The sequence below is a fragment of the Sebastes umbrosus genome, chromosome 13 (assembly GCF_015220745.1).
Source record: "Sebastes umbrosus isolate fSebUmb1 chromosome 13, fSebUmb1.pri, whole genome shotgun sequence".
Classification (NCBI taxonomy): Eukaryota; Metazoa; Chordata; class Actinopteri; order Perciformes; family Sebastidae; genus Sebastes; species Sebastes umbrosus.
Genome location: NC_051281.1, coordinates 21,134,732 through 21,156,727, shown reverse-complemented (window position 1 = coordinate 21,156,727; position 21,996 = coordinate 21,134,732). Strand labels below are relative to the sequence as shown.

The following is a 21,996-nucleotide window of genomic DNA, read 5'->3' as shown; positions in this document are numbered from 1 at the left end:
GGGGGGTGAGAGAACCTCTAAAATAGATCAAGAGTACAAGTCGCGATGCCGAGGCAGGAAGGGTGAGAGAGAGAGAGATGTACAGTAAAGTGGTAAATGAGAGGGGGTTGAGTCGGGTTCTGCGGCTGTATAAAGTGGGCTCTGAGGGACTGAGAGAGGTCTTCTGATCCACTGCATGTGATCAATACAGCTCTGGATTTCCTCATTACTGGAACAGACCTCATTGTGTTTACCATACAATGGACGAGAGAGATCAAACTCTGTTCATGCGTATTTGTCAGCCTGTGTGTGTGTGTGTGTGTGTGTGTTTGTGCATAATAAGGTGTCTTGGTTTTGGCCCTTTTCTCGTGACCCTACATGATTTATTTTCATCTTCCGTTAAGACTATTTACTGTTTCATGTGGTGGATTTACTGTATTCACAGTATTATAAACTCCACTCAGTCTTATTTTAGTTTAAATAGCCTACATTATCTTTGGGTTTAGTTTATAATGATAGAATTAAGGCTGTAACTGACGATTATTTTCGCTTGGCTTCTCGATTAATTAATCGTTTGGTTTATAAAACATCTGAAAAAGATGAGAAATGTTTTTCCCAGTTTCCCACAGTCCGAGGCGATGTCTTCAAATGTGTTATTTTATCCGTCTGACAATCTAAAACCTAAGGCAGACCTGAATGCTTTGACCGTTGCCATGGTAATCAATGTCCAAATCTGTATTCGAATGCAGCACCGTTGTTTTTTTTTAGCCTATATTATGTACACATTACCCCAAAGATCCCAACCAGCCCATGAAATAAGGAATAGTAATTCCACATTATTCAGCATTAATTATTCTGGTTATTCTCAGACAGATAGTGCTGTTTGTTGTGTGTAGAAGGTGTGTGCGGCGCTGTCCCAGGTACTGAAACGAAGAGGAGAAGATCGATAGACAGACAGTCTCAACAAAGCCAGGTCTTTTATTTAATATGGTTTGTACAGGCTACAGTCTATTTATTTATTCTAGGGATGCACCGATTGCAAAATTCTGGGCCGATACCGATGTTAAAAATAACAATTTGGCCGATACCAATGTTTTTGTTTATTCCCCTTTTGTGCCTGCATTATAAAAAATAACTGAGCTGTTTTAAAGTCATTCAGCATTTCATTACACTGTCTTTGAATGAGCCCAAATTCAATCATACAAATTTATGAAACCTTTGATATAGCCTTCCTTCACATGAAAAATATTCTTTTTTTTAAATAACTGCTTCAAAAGCTGCTATACAACTGCCTGTAACGTACTCTCATTGGACAGACGGCCTTTTTGTGACACATAACGCACACACAAGGTCAGTTTCCATCCAAACCGCAGTGATTGTTTTAAGTCATTGTTTTACAGATACATTTTTCGTTGAACATAATGACATAAGACAGTGTAATACTCCCACACGGACAACTTTTTCTTTCACTTTTATGTTATGCCTTCATACCAGAGTTGTGTCCAGCCAGTGGCTTCTTCTCTTGTCCGAGTCCAACCGCAAATAACCAACACAACATTTAGCCAGCGCAAAATTTATGCAACACAACAGATAGACATTGGCCACTGCCATCGGCGAATGTCATCTTATTTGCCGATAGGCCGATGGCAGTCAACAAGGGAATATCGGCCGATACAGATGTTCGGACGATAAATTGGTTCATCTCTAATTTATTCATTTGATTATAGGTCTACATTTGAGCAAATTTGTTTTTATGGGCTATTGCTGGAGCTTCAAAGCCCCAAAAATGGTATTCGGAACAGCCCTGCTAAAACCCAAAGATAATTACTATAATGTAAGATAAGAAAAATTTGCAAATCTTTACATTTGAGAAGCTGGAATCATCAGCTGTTTGGCATATTTGCTTGTGAAATAAATGAAACAATTAATTGATTATCAGAATATATTGTGATTTATTTTTGTCTTGATTGATTGATAGACTAATCATTGCAGCTCTACATTAAATCAATGACATTTATCGCTCCTGTGGGTTCACCTATGGTTGAATGAGGGACTCACTCATTCAGATGTTTCTTTTTTTTAGCACTGTTGCAGGATAATGCTTGATCACATTGGGGTGTGTGCGTGTGTGTGTGTGTGTGTGTTTGTGCAAATATTCATAAATGTGGCAATCAGGCTAATGCTGGTGTGTGTATGTGTGTGTGTGTCTTTCTTTCTGAGTCCCAGTAGTTCCTTCAGAATGCTAATGATAGATTAGCCTCACAGGCTTCCTCAAGCTTCACCGATTTCCCTCTGGGAATCTCAGCCAATCATGGAGGACATTTCTCCCTTTCAACCCTCTCTGTGCACATTCCCAACCACTCTGACCTCGAGACCCTCTCTTCAAACCAGGAATAAAGACCGAACAATAACAGGAAAGGACTCAAGTTTCCCCTTCTTTTTTCTTTTCATTTAAATTTTCTATTTAAAAACCTTTTGAATGTCTCTCTCTTTCACACTTGTTGGTGTTGTGTGTTGGGTGAACTTGTCACCCGTGAGCTCAGGGCTCTCTCAGCAGTCCAGAGTGAACTTGGAGCAGCAGTGGTTGGAAAATGTTCAAAAGAAAGTGAGCACATCAGAAACGGCTCATTTCCTCAAAGAATGCTCATTTTAGCCAGCTGCTACATGCTGCGGTCTCCTTGTAACATATGCTCTATAGTGACTAAATGAAAATGGTTATTGTAATGTTGAATGTAGAGGAGCATATAATGTTCTTAGTGGTTATGTTACAAGAGTCTCATTTTCTTTTAAATTACAGTCATCTTATGCAGTCTTACGGAGGCTTTTGAACGACAGATTACCACATATTTTACCCTTAACATGATGTACCTTTGCCAGGAATGAAAATTACCTATGACAGCAAAGTAACTCACCTCCACAAGTATATCATCTGGGCGTTCAACCCGATATCGCGGCAAAGCGTGAAATAGACCCGCCTGTCCATCAAAGGATAGCGTGTCAGTGTATTACACACGTGTATGAAGGTGCAGTACCAGCAGGGGGCAACAAAACCGCTCACGTAGGCCGTGTTCAGACCTGGTATTAACATGCGTCCTCAGTGATCAGATCACAAGCAGACAGCTCTAAGTACAGGTGTGAACGCACTCAAGATGCATTGAGGACACATTGAGATCCGATCATTCAGACCACAGTCAGATGTGGTCTGGGCCGCATATGGCCACATTCTTTAAGCAGTGTGTACGCAAATGTGTCCTGGGCCACATTAAGGAGCGCCTACTCAACTGTAGTCCCGCTGGCATCTGCGTCATCTCACTGCGCTCCTCATGTGAATAGACAGGCAGACGTGAGCGCTTGTCTGCCTCACAGCATGGAAACGGATTCTGTGCTCTACTGTAATCTGTCGGTACAACTGTATTTCATTAAAATATATCTTATCTATAGGCTTCATGATCTACATACTATCAGACTAGGCACGCAAAGTGCATTATTATCATACTGTCGGAGATGTGTCGGTGTTTTTTTTCCGGAGCTTTGCACCTGGCTCTCTGAAGCTCTGTACCCCGCTGTTGCCTGGCAAACGTGTCATTACTTCTGACATTCATGTAATATTACGTCACAGCTTCTGCTGTATTAGCCATGTGTTTACTACGTGTTTATTTGCATATAGAGCAGGGAAGTGAGATCTGATCACAAGTGGTCACTCAAGATGCATGTGGAGACGCATTATAAAGCCTGGTGTGAACAGACGTTTTTAAAGCGGTCCACTTGTGTTCGGATCACTCAGGAAGCAAGTTAATGCCAGGTCTGAACAGGGCCTTAGATTTAGGCAACAAAACCACCTAGTTAGGTTTAGGAAAAACGTCATGGTTGGGTTTAAAATAAGTAAAATACGTAGGGAAACAACGTAACACCAGTAGGGAAAACGCATGACAAATGTCACTAACGTAACCTCCAAAGGAAATCACCGGTCTCGAACACTGGTCTCCTGGTTGAAAGTCCTGTGTTTGTTGGACCTATCCACCTCCCCTCCCGCCATAAGCAGTCTTCCTCACTTTTTATTCCACGGCACTAGCTCTGAGTGTAGCATAGTCACGAGGATGCACTTACATTGCAGTCAGTACAAACTACATGGTGTACAAATGACACGAAGCAAGGAGGGCGTTCTTATAACACGATTTTGCCTGCATTATTGTGTCATTGATACACCTTTTTGTGCGAACGGGCTGGTCTATTTGTCTGAAGCAGGACCGACATTGTACCTTTTTTGCATGCTGTTGTTAAATGATTAAATCTGTGGAATGAGGAGTAAATTATGACGAAAATATAGTGCCTTAACTCAAGGGCTTCCACTGTAATAGACACATCACCTGGTCTAATGAAAGGTAAACAGCATGAACACACAGACAGGAGGCGAACCACTGTGTGCACAAGAGCTGAGTACACAGGATCTGCATCCACTCTCCAAACTTTGCTCTGTTTGAGTATGGGAGGTCAAAGGTCGCCCTCTTTACACACTGGAAGATTGAGACGAGAGTTTGTGTGTGTTCGTGCCGAGGTCTGCGGTCTGTGTCTCTTCTCTCAGGCGATTTTCGAAAAATCAGACATTGCGAGCCTCTGTTTCCTGATTTTCGTAGCTGATGATATCCGATAATTCTGTTTCAAACTTGGAATTTGATTTGCCCGTCCCTGTTTTAGGTTTGATTTCGCCCCAAAACACAGCGATCAAATTAACCGAGCAACTCGGCCCGTATCGTAGCACGCTGTGATTCTGAGCTGATCTTGATGTACGATACTCATCTATTAACAGGACATTTGCCTGATGCTGTCATCCATCATACGGCTGAAGCACCAGAACACACACACACACACACAAATTTGTCCGTCAACCCTAGATGAGTCCATCATTATTGTGCATGAAAGAGATGGCGAATGGGTGGGAAAGTGGAGTGTAATGTTGTAGGTGAAAAGGGTGAAGGACAGCACCCCTCCCAAAAGAGCCCTCATGTCCCTGATCATGTATTCAGTCCACTTCTGTGTCCCTCTCCATCCCCTGCTCTTGTAGGTTTCAATTCATCACTAATTGAACCCAGAGGTTTCAGCCAAATTAGCTGAATTATTTTGAAGTAGCTGAATGCCTGCTTTTCGCTAATGGGATGGCGCTTTCGGGCAGATGTTTTATTGAAAAGGAGGAGGTTTTAATTCACTTTAAATTTTTGATAAGTGGTGTTATACTTAGATTATAGGCAAACCGATTTCCCTCCTCTAATGGATAGGAGAGCTGTTGGAACAACTTCACAACAAACACCGAATGCTCTGGAGCTTAAGTACACTCCCTGCTTCGCATAGAATAGGAAATTTCTTTTTCAGAAAGATTGTAAGAGACAGTAATGACCATAATTGCATGCCAAGGCTCATTCACATCCACAGCTCAATAAGCTACCGCACTGTTTTTATCTGCTTCCCTCTTTGTTTGTTTGCGCTCTTTCTGCCTCTAATTCACTGTGTTTTATTAGTTTAAACTTCTAAATGTTAACTTAGGGTGCAGCCACAACTCCCATTTTATCGCACCCGAAAAGGCACAATAACCTTCAAGTTTGTTTCCCTGACCTGCCGCCTCCAGCTCCTCAGCTCTGTCAGCACATATACATACAGCTCCTCTCCACTCCGTCTCCCTCCTGTCCAGCACATATCTTTCGTTGCAGTCCCAACCATATCTCGAGGCCTCCTGCCCTCGCCTGTAATGTCCACTTCAGCATCCAGTCCTCCCACCGCCAGCCTGACTGCTCTGTGTCTGTGATCCCCTGGTGCATCATTGGCATGACTGAGCAAGGCGCAGCTGTTGCGGAGCCAGGCAGAGCGGGTACGGGCACCGGTCCAGGTTTGCCGGCAGCTGGATTAGCAGTGCAGCCATTAGCATCTGAACTCTGTAATGTGACAATATGACAGGGATTATGCCATCTGAGGGCGAGTGGCAGGAGCTGACAAGGAGAGAGGGGCAAGCTGGGGGAAAAAAAAGTGGGGTGCAAATGCAAAACTGGGAAGCAGGCAGGTGAGAATGTATGTGCACTGCAGGATTATTGGATGCTGAGTAGAGAAAAGGGGTGCTAAAAGAGTGAACGGCCTGAAGTTGCAGCGTGGACAGAAAAAGGAGAGATTGGGTGCGAGACGAAAACAGGATTATGCATTACAGAGAAGAATCCTGAATTAATGAAAGAAAACAATTGAATTTGTGCACATCTAAGAAGAAAAGGTGTTTGGTAATGTTCTCACAAACTCCTGCAGATTTCAAATTTAAATACCTCCTTGGCAAAATATCCATCTTTTATGTTTTACCAAAGATAGAGCCACAAAAATGAAAGGATATTCAACTTTACATTTACTGGTTACACTGTCAACTCTATATTAAAGGGCACATATCATGCTCATTTCAAGGTTCATTCTTGCATCTTGGGTTTCTACTAGAACATGTTTACATGCTTTAATGTTCAGAAAGCACATTATTTTTCTCATTTTGTCCATACCTGTATTCACCCTCTGTTTGAAACGCTCCATTTTAGCACCTGTCTCTATTAAGACCATATCCTGAAAAAGCCCAGTCTACTCTGATGGGCTTGAGAGAAAAATATGGTGCACCTTTATAAAGGGTTGCTCTCAAGCCGTGGGTGATATATTCTAATGAGCCTGCATGTGACATAGGAAGGGGAGCCAAAACTAAACTGCTTGTTGAATCATATGTTTTCTGATCCAGGCAGCCCACAAAAAAACTGACTGGGTCGTCTTATTTCACAGTTTGTGGGTTGGTAGGCACAGATACCCAAATGCATGTGCACAAGCACTGAAAAAGTGTGAGTTTTTCATGATATGGGGCGTATCTTTAAGGACACGGAAATATGAGCAAGTGTGAAACAATAGACACATTCAGATTAGATCTTTAACTAACAATTATTTTCATTATCGATTAATATGCAGAATATTTTCTACCTATTATATATATTATATTATATCATATTATATATATTTTTAAACCTTTGATGTATAAAACATCAACAAAATAGTGAAAAATATCAATCACATTAGCTCCCAAGTGAATGTCATTAAATGTCTTGTTTTGTCCAAACAACGGTCCACATTTGAGAAGCCAGGACCATGAAATGTTTGGCATTTTTGTGATTAAGTGAAATAGTTGCAGATTAATTTTCAATCCATCAACTAAATGATTAATAGACTCATCACTCTAATTTGGATTCAGTATGATTCTTTTTCTTTTTTTTTTATAATTTATAATACAAACAATAACAGTGACCGCGATGATACAACATAAGCAAACAGACAGAACAAACAGATGCAAAAAAAACAGGACAAATGCAAAACAAACAACAGATTACCACAAAGTTTTATTACCACAAAGATTCAATAATATAGAATCTGTTCAAGCTCTTTCAAGACAGGATATAATAAAGTTCCAGGGATCATCAAATCCATCAGTCGTATCATCATATTTGAAAATTAGAGCAGCCTGTTCCATTGATAGCAAGTTCATAAAGTCATTGCTCCAGTTCTCCATGCTCAAACAGTTTGGTTTGTGTTGTTTCCAGTTCATTAAAAGAATCCGCTCGGCTACTAGGAAGGCCAGGGCTATAATACTGTGTGCCATTTTTGGTTGTTCAGTGGCCGTTTTCACATCTAATGTACAAGTTACCGGACAAGGTTTGACATCTACATGAAGAAAACATGACAGAAAACAAATCCGTATGATTTTTGATTTGGATGTCATATTATATATTCATAGTGGTCTAATTCTATATTTTATTTACACTTTGCAGTTTTGATTAAAAAAAATACAAAACATTTTCTGGAGCTGAGAAACAAGTTGTTTAAAGTATAAAAAGATGTACACATCATCCTGGGCTTTTATATCTTGGTTGAGACCACCTACCGTTCTGTTTAGACCTTGGTTGCTGCGTTCGAACGGATTACATGTTAAGTCCAATTCCGTGAGCCATTTTTCCCTGTTTGCGATGTGACCAGTCAGAATCTTTTCTATTGCTTTTCCTGCATAAACCTTTTACCTTCGATAGTGTGTTTTGTAACAAGGAAAGTGGAATTGTGCCATTCTGTAATTGAGCTTTCTGGGAAGTCTCTCTCCCGCTGCTGCTATAATCTCACAATAGCAAATTTCAAATCAGTATCCTAAATTTAGTCACATATTGTAGCCTGCTCCGAAATGTTAAAGAAAAAAGGGAGGACAGAGAGCTTTGATGTTGTTCCTGAGATCTGGGGCAATTCTCCTAACTAGGGAATTACGTCCCCAAAGGATTCTACCTCTACATGGACCCCCTTTTGTTATTAGCCACTCCTCCTTTTGGCCCTATAATATTTCTCCAGAATATTATATTTCTTCTTCTCGGAAGGACTTTCAGTTTTCTTTTACCACTTGGTTTGCAATTATTTGTTTATTTTCTCGATTGTCATTCTCAAACACGACCTTTGCTGTCTCACGTGTGGACCTGGTGGGGTCTAGTATGACTCACCGGATATTAGGGGTCGGAATCGAATCACCTATGAATCACGATTTTTTTTTTTATGATTTTGAAATTGATTTTGAAATGCCAGAATAGAATCGATATATTTGCCTTATTCGAGTCTATGCAGAGGTAAAAGGAAGAAGATAACACTAATTTGTCAGGGAAATGTCTGACATTGTTCTTTGATTTTTCGGTTGCTCGAAAAAAATTGATCATGCCTGACAATGACTGTTACATTTGACTTCCTGAACATCTCTGGCTACATACACGCTGGAAATCAAACATTTCACTGTATCAATTTAGATGTGTTAAAAAGTAAAAGTCCCCAGAAGTGTTTGATTCAACTTTTTCTCATGGTCTAGTGTTAAAAAAGTTAACAAAAATCACATTAAATCGTAATATTGAATCGCAATACTTGTAGAATCACAATTGAATTGGCCCTCAAGTATCGTGATAGTAATCGAATCGGGAGATAGGTGTATTATCTACCGGATGTAGACTGTGGGTATAAGCCTGCCATTGGTCGCCTATTTCAGCCGGCATTCTCCTCCCCTTCCGCTATCTATTTTTGCAAGGGCACCGTCACTGCATCCTGTGCTTAGCGCCACTCAAGACGATTGCGATTGGTTTAAAGAAACACAATCAAGCCAAAGCGTTTCTTCCCCCTAGAGCAGAATGATGTGTGGAGTCAGATCCGTCTTTAAAGCTGACACGGCGCTGTGGAGATACTGAAGGTCTGGCTATGTGAGACTAGGTGGTGTCTAACCCAGCCTTGGCGCAGATGGGCTTGTACATGATCCCTGCAACGTGACTGGTTTAATTCCTTGTTATCTGTTTTATCCATTCATCTTAGCTCAGCAAGTGGAGTGTTATAGCCAAGTTGGTAATGCAGAAAATCCTCTCTATCAAGCCTTTGTTTGCATAGCATCTTTCATACAAGACGTGCAGCCTGAACTGCTACATGAGGGAACTAATTAAAGCTATTACAGGTGAAGACATAAAACAGAAAAAGAGATTATTTATTAATGCAAATGATTTTAAAGTGTAAAACACAGAAAGACAGGGCGATACATATAAAAGATAAATTAAAGTTGTATATCAATATGATGTATAAAAGAAACAAACCAATAAAATATTGAAAATGTTGTTAATCAGTAAATAATCCAGTGAAGTAAAACAGCACCATGAGAGCTGTTTATGATTCAGTGTAGAGCAATTTGACTTAAACATGGTCTGATTTATCTTCTTATGCAAATGCCAAAAGTCTTCTGGCAGGCTGTTATAAGGAGTATATACACATATCTTTGTCTTTGTCCAGGGATGACTAAAAGGTCAAGTTATCAATGCATTGTTAGACATACTGTATACTGAAGGTATGCTAAAAGTGAGTTATGTCTATACAGATATTGACTTTGCTAATGGGAAATCAAGGTTACATTGTATTTTCATGACAGGAGCGAGAAAGGGAACAAGAATGAGAAGTGTACAGTAGGGCTGCGCAATTAATCGAATATTAATCACGATTATTTTGGCTTCCCACAATTAAATGAACATGATCGACTGCGATATATTGACGTTTAAAATGCTCCGCTCATAGAAAACTCTGCTGCATAAATAAATGCCGGGTCACACGCACATGTGCAGCCGCCACATGATGGGCGATGGTAAATTATAACGCTATCATGATGCGTTCAAATGTAATCTTGTAAAATGTAGTTTTGGCGAGAAACTTGAATAAATCCAGTTGTTTGAAGGAGATGTTTTTCACAGCAATATTAAATAGATAATAGAGAGGGAAATATGACCTGTTTAACTTCTTAAACAGCTTATAATATATAATTAGAACTACAAATGCCAAGATATCTTTTAATCAAAGCAAATATTTGAATAAAAATACAATAATTTCCTTTTCTTATCATTTGATTTGTGTATTTTTATGCAAATAATCACAAAGTAAAAAGATAATATTTCGAAATTTTGACGGTTGGAATTTAGCACAACATGGAAAAGAAAGCAGTGCTTTGTTTATTTAAATGTGAAATTGCAAATAAGATATTTGTCCCTAAAATCAATGAATAATTCTGATAAATAATCATAGATCTCAATATTGATCAAAAATAATTGTGATTATCATTTTGGCCATAATCGTGCAGCCCTAGTGTACAGTGCGCAGAACTGTGCTCTACACATTTTCAGGTTATCACCTCAATATTGTTTGGATGTATAAATTACTGTTCGTTGTTTTTGAAAGTTTATCATTTAGAAATCCAGTATAATAAAGTTAGAACGGAGAGAGAGTGGATTTATGAGAGGGCAAATGAAAGGAGCGATGCCATTGAGTTGAACTCCAGTCTGTTTAGGAGGAAAAGGAGAGTCCTGCTCAACAGAGATAGAGAGTGAAGGGTTTGGAGAGGCCATTATACTCTGGATGATCCTGAGTCACCACTGCCTCCTCAACAAGGGAAGCGACCAACACCGACCTCCCAGACAGAACCGGCCTCTAGTTGCTGTGGTAACCAAATCTTCCGTTGGCCTCCTTGTCCTCAGTTAAGTGGCTCGGATGGACTTTGGACTTCAAATGGCCCACGAAGGTGCTGCACTTTGGCTGCTGGGTGATCCGAAAAACAGGGACAGAATTCCAGTCGGAGTTGCTCAAATAGACAGAAGGGGCCATTCACTGAGTGTACAGTAGTGCTGTTTAATTTAGTGTTTTTTATCTTAGATGAAGAAAGAAAATAGTAATGAGATGGAACAAATCCCAAATCTGGAGTACCAAACGTATTCTTTGACGTGAAATGTAGCCCTTCAAGTCTTTTCATCTTCATTCGATTGCAAAGTATTTTGGTGTCTTGGTCTCTATGTCGGTGTCGACTATCACCTTGTTGAATTGACTAAGCTGCTGCTCTGAAGCATTTAACTAATGATTTACTCCGGCCCTCTTGAGTTACCAGTGAGAAAGACACACTACACAAGAAATGTAAGCAGTAATAAAGACGGACCACACGCAAGAGACGGAGCACTAAACTAATTACTGCTGTCAATCACTTTGCATTTGCTTTGAGTAATTAAAAACATTGCAGCTTGAATAAGGATCGGCCATTAGCAGCTCATTGGTTATTTTAACCCTGGTGTATCTTGGGGCCAGACATTAGTCCTATGTCCTTTTCTGCTAATCCTCTGAAACACTCCTGCTCTCAACCCTGTGAACGACCTCTCAGAGAGAACGATGACCTGCAATCTTCTGCCCGTATTTGAATTTTAATGTCTTAAATCACGTTGCTGGAGTGACGAGAGCTTTCTTTTTGTATGTTAATATGACTTTTTTTCACATGTGTAGTAGTAGGCTACTCTCCAACACCTGTAGACAGATTGTGATGTGTAAAATCAGTGGAGTTCCCCTTCAACACGCACAGAGAGAAATTAAACTCTCCTCATTCTCCTTATAAAGAGGTAAATGTATCACTCAATTATCTTTTGCTCAAAGAAAATAAAATCAGTTTAATGTACACTGAGCCAATTTTAAGTTTTTGAGTAGATTCCTCTAATGTCTGAATAGTCTATAAATATGAATTTTTCACCTTGCAATGCAGAAAACAGAGACAACCAAAGTATTAATCAGACCCAGTTTCCTTCCTTATATTTTCAATTTACATACATGCCAACCGTATGATTGAAACATAGACTGTATAAAATATGGACGTAGTTTCGGTGACGTCACCCATAGGTTTCTGAAGACAGTTGTGAAGCTCAAAGTGGGTGGCTCCGGCCGTCGCCTTCTTGGCAGTGACGACACAGCCTAACTCCTGGCTAATCCAAAAAATGGGCAAAGAGGTTGATCGTTGGTGGAGCTGAGGCGGGCATGGATGACACAGCAGACAGCTAGCAGCTAGTGACCTGGTACGGCACCCACCTGTCACTCATAGCGGCCACGTCCTCAATTGACCCTTCGCTAAGTTCCGCCCCTCAAACGCAGACTGACCAATCATAGCTTAGCATCGGTCAGCTCTGACCAGGGTCCGACAACCATCCGGCTGTGCTCCATAGACTGTCATGCAATCGTTTCAGATTTGATTCATTTTCAGGCTGGTTTTGTGGATTTCGATCTAGTCATGGTTAAACATTGTGTACTAGTGATACTTGTTACCTGGAGAGGTTGGAATTAGATATATGTTTTTAAAACGTTACGTAAAAAAACCTGTGGAGCTAACATTGACTTTATAGGAACAGAGTTTATTCCTTAATTTCATAATTGTCACCATGTGGTGGTGGTGGTTCACGTTTACACTGTGATCTGTAGGCTTTAAACTTCTCTCTTTATCTTTTTAACAGGTTTTTGCTGCTGAATCAGTTTGACATCCTGATATATCCTCCACATATTGTAGACCCTTCGGTCTGCTTCTCTCCGAAATTGCTTTTTTGTTTTTCAAAAAATTAGATCATATTTATGCAGGGGATGCAGTTAGTGACAGCGTGATCACCATGGTGGGTCTGACAGCTTGATGGACGAGCAGCGGGGGGCGGGGCTTAGCGAATGGGTCAGCTATGCCTAACTTTAAGCCTTAATATAATTTATAAATTCACCTCCCGTACAGTTGTCATGAACGGGGGGAAATTATAGAGACTAAAACTGTTTTTTATATCAGGCTGTAAACATGTTTATTTCTGCTGTAAAGTTGGGCATTTTAACATGGAGGTCTATGGGGATTGGCTTACTTTAGGAGCTTCAAGTGGCCATTTAAAGAACTGCAGTTATTGGAATTTACATGTTGACTTAATTTCTCAGTACCGGAGGTTAACGCTTGGATTGAAATTAGGAATATCCAGCACAATGCTTAGCATGTTAGCACATATGAGATCTTGATTAAAATAAAGTTGGCAGCAGAATTTTCTAATACATGATGGAGCTGATGATCAAATTTATTAGTGGATTCACTGAGAAGCAGGTTGAGCGTCCCTCATGCTCACATTGGTCATCAATTAAGAGAACTGAGAACATTCTCATTTCTTCATGTAAAACACAGATTTTCTTTCTTTACTGAATAAAGCCATATGGAACATTTACATAATGGACACCTATGTAGAATTATAAAATGCCATTACTTTAACAGCTTGATGAAGCCGCCGGAAATTCCATGTCCGAAGTTGACTTGAGATGGTACAAACGAGGAGAAGATTATTCGCCACCGATATATGTGTCAGGCCAAGTCCAAGCCCCAAGATAACCACCTGCCCAATCATTCATCCATCTCTGCTCTGAGACTCGCCCCCAGAGCGAACCCAGTAGGAGCTCGCAGCCGTTGGCCTGCTTCCCTGGATCCCTCCGGGCTGAAGTGCTTGTCACAGGCAGAGCTGCATTTAGATACAATGCCCCATTACATCAATAATAGATAGGAGGATGAAGGAGGCAGGCCAAATCGGATGGGACGGCTCACTCAACAGGAGATGACAAGTCGCAAAGACGGGGAAAAGTGTGCGTGTTTGTGTGCGCACATGTACAGTATGCAAGTGCGTGCGCTCGGGGTCGTACATGTTACATGAACTAGACAGGTAGGGTGACAAGCGAGTGAGGGACTGCAGGGTACCGAAGGATGTTGACTTAGTGGTTTTGTGCTACGGTGGCACCATTCAGGATCAGACTGACCCAGTTTCCACGGAGCCCATACATTTTAGATAATCCCTGAGGAAACAGCACAGTCTGCCTCCCCTGCATGCTTTTACATTGTAGCATACAGCAGGTAGAGGCAGGGACACAAAATGAAGCACTTAAACGTACATGCTGAATCATGCACAGTTGTGTTAAAGAGAGGATATTCATTTCCCTCCCACTGTTAAACCACCTTCCTTTGCTCTTTCCTCCTCCTCCTCCTCCTCCTCCTCCCCCCTTATCCCTCCCTCTCCCTTATGCACCAGTTGAAGTGGTTATGTGGCTTTATGCGGCAGCCATTTAAATCATTACCTTTCCCACATTGATCCAGCCAGAAGGTAATTGGCTCAATCAAGAGAATTAAAAGCCCGGGTAAGATGGAATAATTCAGCTCACAGATCAAAAGAGGATGGGAAGACGAGAGAAAGAGGATGGGGGGAGGGGAGTGAGAGGAATGTCGATATATTAACGCGGAGGATGAGAAAGTGAACACTAAAAAGGAGGGCAAAAAGAAATTAAAATAAGAATATTAGCATATGAATGAGACGGAAATGTATGCTCCGCGAAGGACAAAATAGAGGAAAAAATATAACATTATGATACATAAAATGATAGAGAGGGAGCTCTATGATTGCAGAGGGGAAGGACGACTGAGGTAAATACTACAGCGAAGATGAATGGGAAGATAGCAGTTTTCTAGGCTTCACATATTTTACGTCAGGACACATTTTCATCTTTGGTAATCAAAACATCCCCCTGACTGTGTTTAACTTGCTGTTCCTGTCTCCTTCTGATTTAGTTGAGAAATGCATTCAGACTCAGTTTACCCCAGAGCCTCAATACTCCTTTAGCAATGACAGATCGAGCAACATTTCTGTCTTCCTCCCAGCACTCTTATACTTCCCATCTTCTGTCTGAATAGAAGGCCAGCAGTACTCTTAAGGCTGAAGCTAGCAGGCCTTTGCTTTGGTTAATCCTTCAAATAGAGAACAGACGGTGGTGATAAGAGTGCTGCAGAAGCTTCAGGAGGCGATGATTTCACTGGTCTGTCGATGATCCTAACACTTTCTTTAAGAAAGAAGTGACATGATTTTGTGAGTTTGCAGATTTTTATTTTTCAGTTCTGTCCATCATTCTTATCAGTTATGTTATTACTTTACTCATCAATTTCATTGTGGAGATAAGAGGAGTCCAGTAGGCAAGCAACATGAGTGATTAAACGATCAGGGCTGGTTTTGAAATAATCCACAGTCTAGCCACCTTATCTGAACAATTGTATTAGGAAATGCACCCGTATTTATTATAATCATCCACCACAATGTCAGACTGTGTGCAACCTACAACTACAGTAAGACCAAGTTCAGACAAACTTCAGCCCTGTGTGAAGAAACGCAACCCCCTCATTTATTTTAAAGAGGATTTATTATGCTATTTTGTGTTTTTTACCTTTCCTTTAGTGTGTTATATAGTTTTTTTTGTGCATGTAAAAGGACTGCAAAGTTACAAAGCCCAAAGTCAAAGGGAGTTACTCTCCCCTACAGAAACACTGCTCCTGAACTGCCTGAAATGTCTTAGTTGAAGTCACGCCTTTTCTTCTGTAACGTGGTGATGTCACCAAGTAACACATTTGCACAATACCTGCCTGCCGGCTAGTTTGGCACACCCTCAAACATAGCTAGTTAGAGCACTGCTGGAGTGGAGTCTGCAGAGTTTGGTTTGGTTGACCAATCAAAGCAGAGTTGGAAAGCTGACCAATCCGAGCAGACTGGGCTTGTCGGAAGGGGGGCGGAGCTCAAACACAGCGTTCCAGACAGAACGTGAAAAGAGGTGCTGCAGCACAGCTGGTATGAGAAAAATAAAAAGTTTTTTTGAACATTAAAGCATGTAAACATGTTCTAGTAGAAACCCAAAATACAAGCACGCACCTGAAAATAAGAATTATAGGTCCTCTTTAATAGGGCCACTCTGCTAATGCCATGGGAGTGCCAACACAGAGGACAAATTAACCCTTAAATTGTCCCATTGTTTGCCAAAACGCAATGCGGTGTCGTCCAGCAAGGTACATCCATTTATCACAGATAGTTTGGGAAACTATTGTAACTTGCACTTTCCCTAAAATTTGGCAATAACCGCAATATCACAAAAACGAGCTATTGGCAAGCCAATTGCGTGGGATGCCAGCTGCTATGTCCACATTTTTTCTTTTTAAATTCTATGCAATGGGTGCGCCGCATATTTTGCATATATCCAGAGCAAGTACGCTATCTTGTGCGAACAATTCTACTTTGCTTAAAAATGCTGCCCCTCATTGCCCTTCTGTGTCCTGCATTTAACAATAAACAAGTATTTAATTAGTTTTAAGTTAGTAGTAGATAGTTCATCTTTGTTATCTAAAAAGCAACAATTTACCTAATAATAGATTAACAAAAAAAACAATTTATATAGCACTAAAATCAGGTTAAATAGTCATTTGCGAAAAAACAAAAATGGCAATAATGCCACATATCGCGCTGTTGAGCCAATCACTATCACCTGCAGGGGAAATTCCTTCATCGCAACAGCCCTACTTTTAGATCATCCGTTCACTCATGTTACCCCACTAGACTTTTGTAAAGCTACAGTACATCTGTCTGGTGATGTTACCCTGCACCAGACGTAAGCAATGATGTTGTTGAGTTTAAGTAAGTATTATGAATAATGTCTATTAAGACCTTTGTTATAACAAATCTAAATGGTCCTTTATTGCTCATAAGACTTGTTCAGGGCCATGTTGTAAGTGATGCTCTGGCTTTTAGTCATTATTCCCACCTTTCGTCACTTATATAATTAAATTGAGTTGAATTGCTCGGTTTCTTATTGTGATCAACAATAGTCAGGAGCATTATGAAAAGAAGTATCCGTTATGCAAGGTTTGCCATTGAAAAACTTGCTCCTGTTATGTAAAGGCAACAACCTTTACCAGACTGTGACGCTAACACAGTATATGGGTTGCCTGTATGACTTGTAGACTTTCAGACTTGCTGGTTGTGCGTTTATGCGGGTGTACAGTATATAGGTTGGATTCAGGGTCCCAGCAGTTGCCATGTAAATCACAGATGAGCGAACCTGACACAGGCATTACCCCCGGGCTGATTAGGATGAGGGATGAGGGCATGTAGAGAAAAAAAGAACAGGAGGTGGGGGATGTAGCGTGAAGGGATCAGTCCATGACAATTAATGATGTCAATTCTTGCTGTGACATTTTGAAGAAAAAGGAGCAGGAGGAGGGTTATGAGGAAATTATGAGAAAGTGTTTTAGTGTGTGTGTGTGGTGGAGGTTTTGGGATTGGAAAGTAGCAGTCCCTCCATAATCTTTGCTTTCAAAGCTGATACATTCATTGTTTATTCATTTATTGATGTAAGCCAGTAAGGAAGGTCAAGGTAATACAACAGTGGTGGGAAATGCTTTAGAGATTAAAGACCAGCTGTTCAAACGAGTGTTGGAAGGTTAGAAGGACAATTTTGTCCTGCCTCAAAGCTCTGACTCCTCCTGTAGCTATTTAGGTCACAATCTTATCTATCAAAGCTCGGTTGCACCGTCAAGTAAAGTCTTTGATATTCCAGGTCGCTTCAGTCTGCTCGATAAAGCTCCGGTTTTGTTGCGAATTTTGGAAACAGATGCAGAAATTGGATTCCATTTTAACTGGGCAGATGCTTTCATGTAGTTCAGCTCCAGTTTCTCCGAAGCATATCTGCAGCGGCCTCGCAGGAGTCTTCCTGTCGACTTAACTGGAGTCCCAGTTGTGCGTGCCAGCCTGTCAGTTTGCTGCCTGTTTCTCACCAGCAGAGGCACATGAGCCCGGTCCCTCCTGCCGCGTTCCCCTGGCTGCCGTACACACCGCTACAGAGAAACTCCAGAGGAGATGTCAGCGCCTTGAAAGCACCACCCAGCCAGGAACACAATAGATAGATGAATATATAGCACACATAATCCACTCAGGCCATATGTGAGCCTTGATAAGCATGTGTGTGTGTGTGTGTATAAGCAGCCGATTGTAGTGTTAAACGTGGCACACACTCAGGCCTGTTTGTGGAAGGGTTTTAATTGATGCTTGTAATTGCCTTGTGAGTAAATGCATCATCTTCATCAGAATGTTTGTTTTTAATTCAGCCCGTTTGTGCGGCGAGTTGTGATGAGTGCACTCCCCTATTCTCTTGTGCAAACACACACAGACACACACACGCACACATATATTGTAATATCTCAATAAGACAGAGTGGCAATATCATGGAAATATAGAGGGAGAAAAGTTAGGATATGTTTAGAAGATGACCAGCAAGCCTAGAGCATTTTATTGCCATCCGTGCTAAATATGTCATGCAGCAGGCTCCTTCGTCCATTTGTCAATACACACACACACACACACACACACACACTTATACACCTCACACTCAAATGTTAGCTTATTTTTAAGTAGGGCTTTCAATCGATTCAAATATTTAATTGCGATTATTTGCATAATTGTCCATAGTTAATCGTAATTAATTACAAATTAATCACACATTTTTGTATCCGTTCAAAATATACCTTAAAGGGAGATAAGTATTTAATACTCTTATCAACACGAGAGTGGGCAAATATGCTGCTTTATGCAAATGTATGTACAGTATATATTTACTACTACTTACTGGAAATTAATAACACAAAACAATGACAAATATTGTCCAGAAACCCTCACAGGTACTGCGTTCAGCATAAAAAATATGCTCAAATCATAACATGGCAAACTGCAGCCCAACAGGCAACAACAGCTGTCAGTGTGTCAGTGTGCTGACTTAACTGTGACTTGCCTCAAACTGCATGTGATTATCATAAAGTGGGCATGTCTGTAAAGGGGAGACTCGTGGGTACCCATAGAATCCATTTTCATTCACATATCTTGAGGTTAGAGGTTAGAGGGACCCCTTTGAAAATGGCCATGCCAGTTTTTCCTCGCCAAAATTTAGCACAGTTTGGAGCGTTATTTAGCCTCCTTCGCGACAAGCTCGTATGACATGTTTGGTACCAGTGGATTCCTTAGGGTTTCTAGTTTCATATGATACCACTCTAACTTTATAACTGTTCCCGCTACAACCTCCGAAATATTGATTGCGTTAATGCATTAAAGAAATTAGTGGTGTTAAAACGATTTTGCGTTAACGCGTTATTATCGCGTTAACTTTGACAGCCCTTCTTTTAAGACTTTCTTTTGTGCTTTCACCCAGCACTTACTGTACAAAGAAAAGCCACCATCAGTTTAAAGTGGCGTTCAAACATAAGTGTAACTTGTTACTGGTTAATAGCTCATGAATTATAGACATGGTTCATACATCGTCCTCGTGGTCACACTGTACCATGAGCACATTTGCATATGAGATTAGTGGAAGCTGCTTGACCTCTAATCAAGGGCACGGTGGGTTGTGGATGGACGATGTGATGTGTGGAGATGAAGCTCTAAAATACGAGTCAATTTCCTGCGGGGCTTATCAGAGCCGTTTGACTGGCGTGTGAGCAGCGAGCGGGCCCATCAGTTGTCAGGATTTAAACTTAGGGAGGAAATGAGACACTGGGGTGTGCTCTGAATATCCTACAATGATGAGATAAACTGAGAGAGATGGGAGAGAAACCCCATATACCAAATAATACTTTATATCACTGTAGGAAGGAATGCATGGTTAGTATTTACAAATCATCTAAATAGAAGTGGAGGGCTAATCTGTAGTTCTCCTCAGCCAGAGCAGTATTAGTGCAGCGCTTTCCCTGGTGTGTTTTGAATAGATCCAGTACTTCTCTGGCTGTGGTGGCTGCATCATACTGTCTGGATGACAGACACATCTTCCTCCCTTCATTAATCTCCATTTAGTTCTGCACTGGAGAGGAGGGAGGGAGGGTAGCGGCGGTGTGGGTGGGGGGGCGTCGAGAGAGCGTTGGACAGGGGAAAAGGGGGGAAGAGCAAGATTAAAGATATGGCCGGCCATGAAATCGAAAAGGAGATGGAAGATGGGGGCAGAGATGGAGAGAAAGAGGATGGGGAGAGGAAGAAATTAATATTGAAAGTGGAGGTAGAGTTGCCTAAAAGACGGGTGAGGAAAAAGAGAGAAAGGTGGGGGAGCGTAGACGAGCTAAGGAATATAGGTATAAATTGGAGAAAAATTGAGGCAGGAGAAAACGGCAGGAGGAGGGGAAAGGGAGCCTGCTGTTTGATCTTTAACAGGATTATTTTCCCCTGCTTTCCTTTTATTTATTTGATTTTTCCTCATATTTATTCATATGTAAATGCTGGCTGTGTGCCAGCAGAACACCATATCGGAGTCCTGCGCTGCACTGAGCCCACCCTGTGACTGTGCATCACCGATACACACACACACACAGCCATACTGGGTAATCCTAAAGGGATTTCTTTGGACCTCTGCAGCCCTGCAGCAGGCTCGGACGCAGCCAGGGATGCAGCAGACTATGGTAGCTAATATGGACTCACTATGGACTGCATTTTTTAGTGAGCTGTTTTGTTTTAACAGCTCGACCTTTCGAAAATGATGTTTGACTATGTGACCATCTGTTTGTTTGTTCTCTATCTGTGTGTGTGTGTGTATGGAGGGAGATGCTGGTCCAGCGTCCATCAGCCCATATCGAAAGACACAAAAACAAAGCCAAGGCCAGCCCGGGCCCTGACGATTATTTTGATTCCCTTATTAAAACCGGGGGCTTGGGATTTGTCTGCTAGTTGGCCTCCGGGGTTGATGGAGCTTTTCCAGGCTGCTGTTTGAGTGGGTTTAAACCCTCATCGGAGTGGTAGGTGCTGGATCCTGTAGTGGATATTGATTTGGCCTTTCCTTTAGATTATACAAGTCTGGCTCTGTTGATTGTCAATAATGCCATCACTGAAGGACAATACATAATCTCCGTGGCCTGTAGCCACAAACAAGATTTACTTATCTCTATGTTCGTCTGTTTGTGCTAGTTCTGAAATGGTTGATGTTTTTAGGATGCATAGATCTTTTTCTGCTGCACTAATTCCATTTTTTATCATGTTAAGATCTTATATAAGTTGATTGGAGCATGTATGGGTTTGTGTTTTACTTAACCTCAAAACCCTCTCATGTGGCATGTGCAAGGCCATTTCGGTCAATAAGCAGAAGCAGAAAGGGCGCGCATGGTCCTCTGTGACACGACTGTACGCTTCACTGACTCTTCCAGAGATTCTGCTTCTTTTGAATATGTAAACAGACCCATATACATACGTACATATACACACAGCTTCATGACCTATAGACCTATATGAGAGACTGCTGGTGTACAGACGCAGATGTGTGAGAGCTTCACAGATGCTGAGTCCATGAACCAGATTTGTGCGTGTGTGTGTGTGTCTGTGTGTGTGTGTCTGCGCGCGCCCTCCAACGTACGCTGAGGAGCGTAGCCATTAGAGCAGTATTGCAGATTGTCTGGTAGGGCGCTCAGGGCCACAAAATGCAATTAGATTCTAGTATAAAATATTTATTTCCACAACACCTACTGTGCACCAGAGAGAAGCCTTTACCCACTGTGTGCTTAAATATGAAAATAGTATATATATAGTGCATTCCCGAGAGAGCAGCAGATACAATTTCTCAGTGTGGGCTGGTGAGCTGGCTCTGTGTGTCTGTAGGCACAGATGAGCATGCACGGGAATGTGAGGGCAGGGCATGCTAATAGATGACTACTCGTTTTATTACTTTGTTACCTATTTGAATTGAATGCTTTTATATTGCACTTTAAACGACTGGGGGCAAAGTATACAAAGTGTATAGCAATACATTTTTTCTGTATATTTGAAATTTCACTTCTTTGAA

The 21,996-nt window shown here is 41.2% G+C and overlaps 1 protein-coding gene and 1 long non-coding RNA gene across 3 annotated transcripts in view; both read left to right on the top strand.

Moving 5' to 3' along the window:
• The window catches only part of il1rapl1a (interleukin 1 receptor accessory protein-like 1a), a 204,018-nt gene that overhangs the window by 47,135 nt on the left and 134,887 nt on the right, over positions 1 to 21,996 (top strand). The gene's annotated exons all lie outside the window — the stretch shown is intronic.
• LOC119500079 lies at positions 9,373 to 16,635 on the top strand. Its single transcript, XR_005209529.1, has 3 exons — positions 9,373 to 9,383; positions 11,873 to 11,875; positions 16,231 to 16,635. It is a non-coding gene; the product is annotated as an uncharacterized LOC119500079 (long non-coding RNA).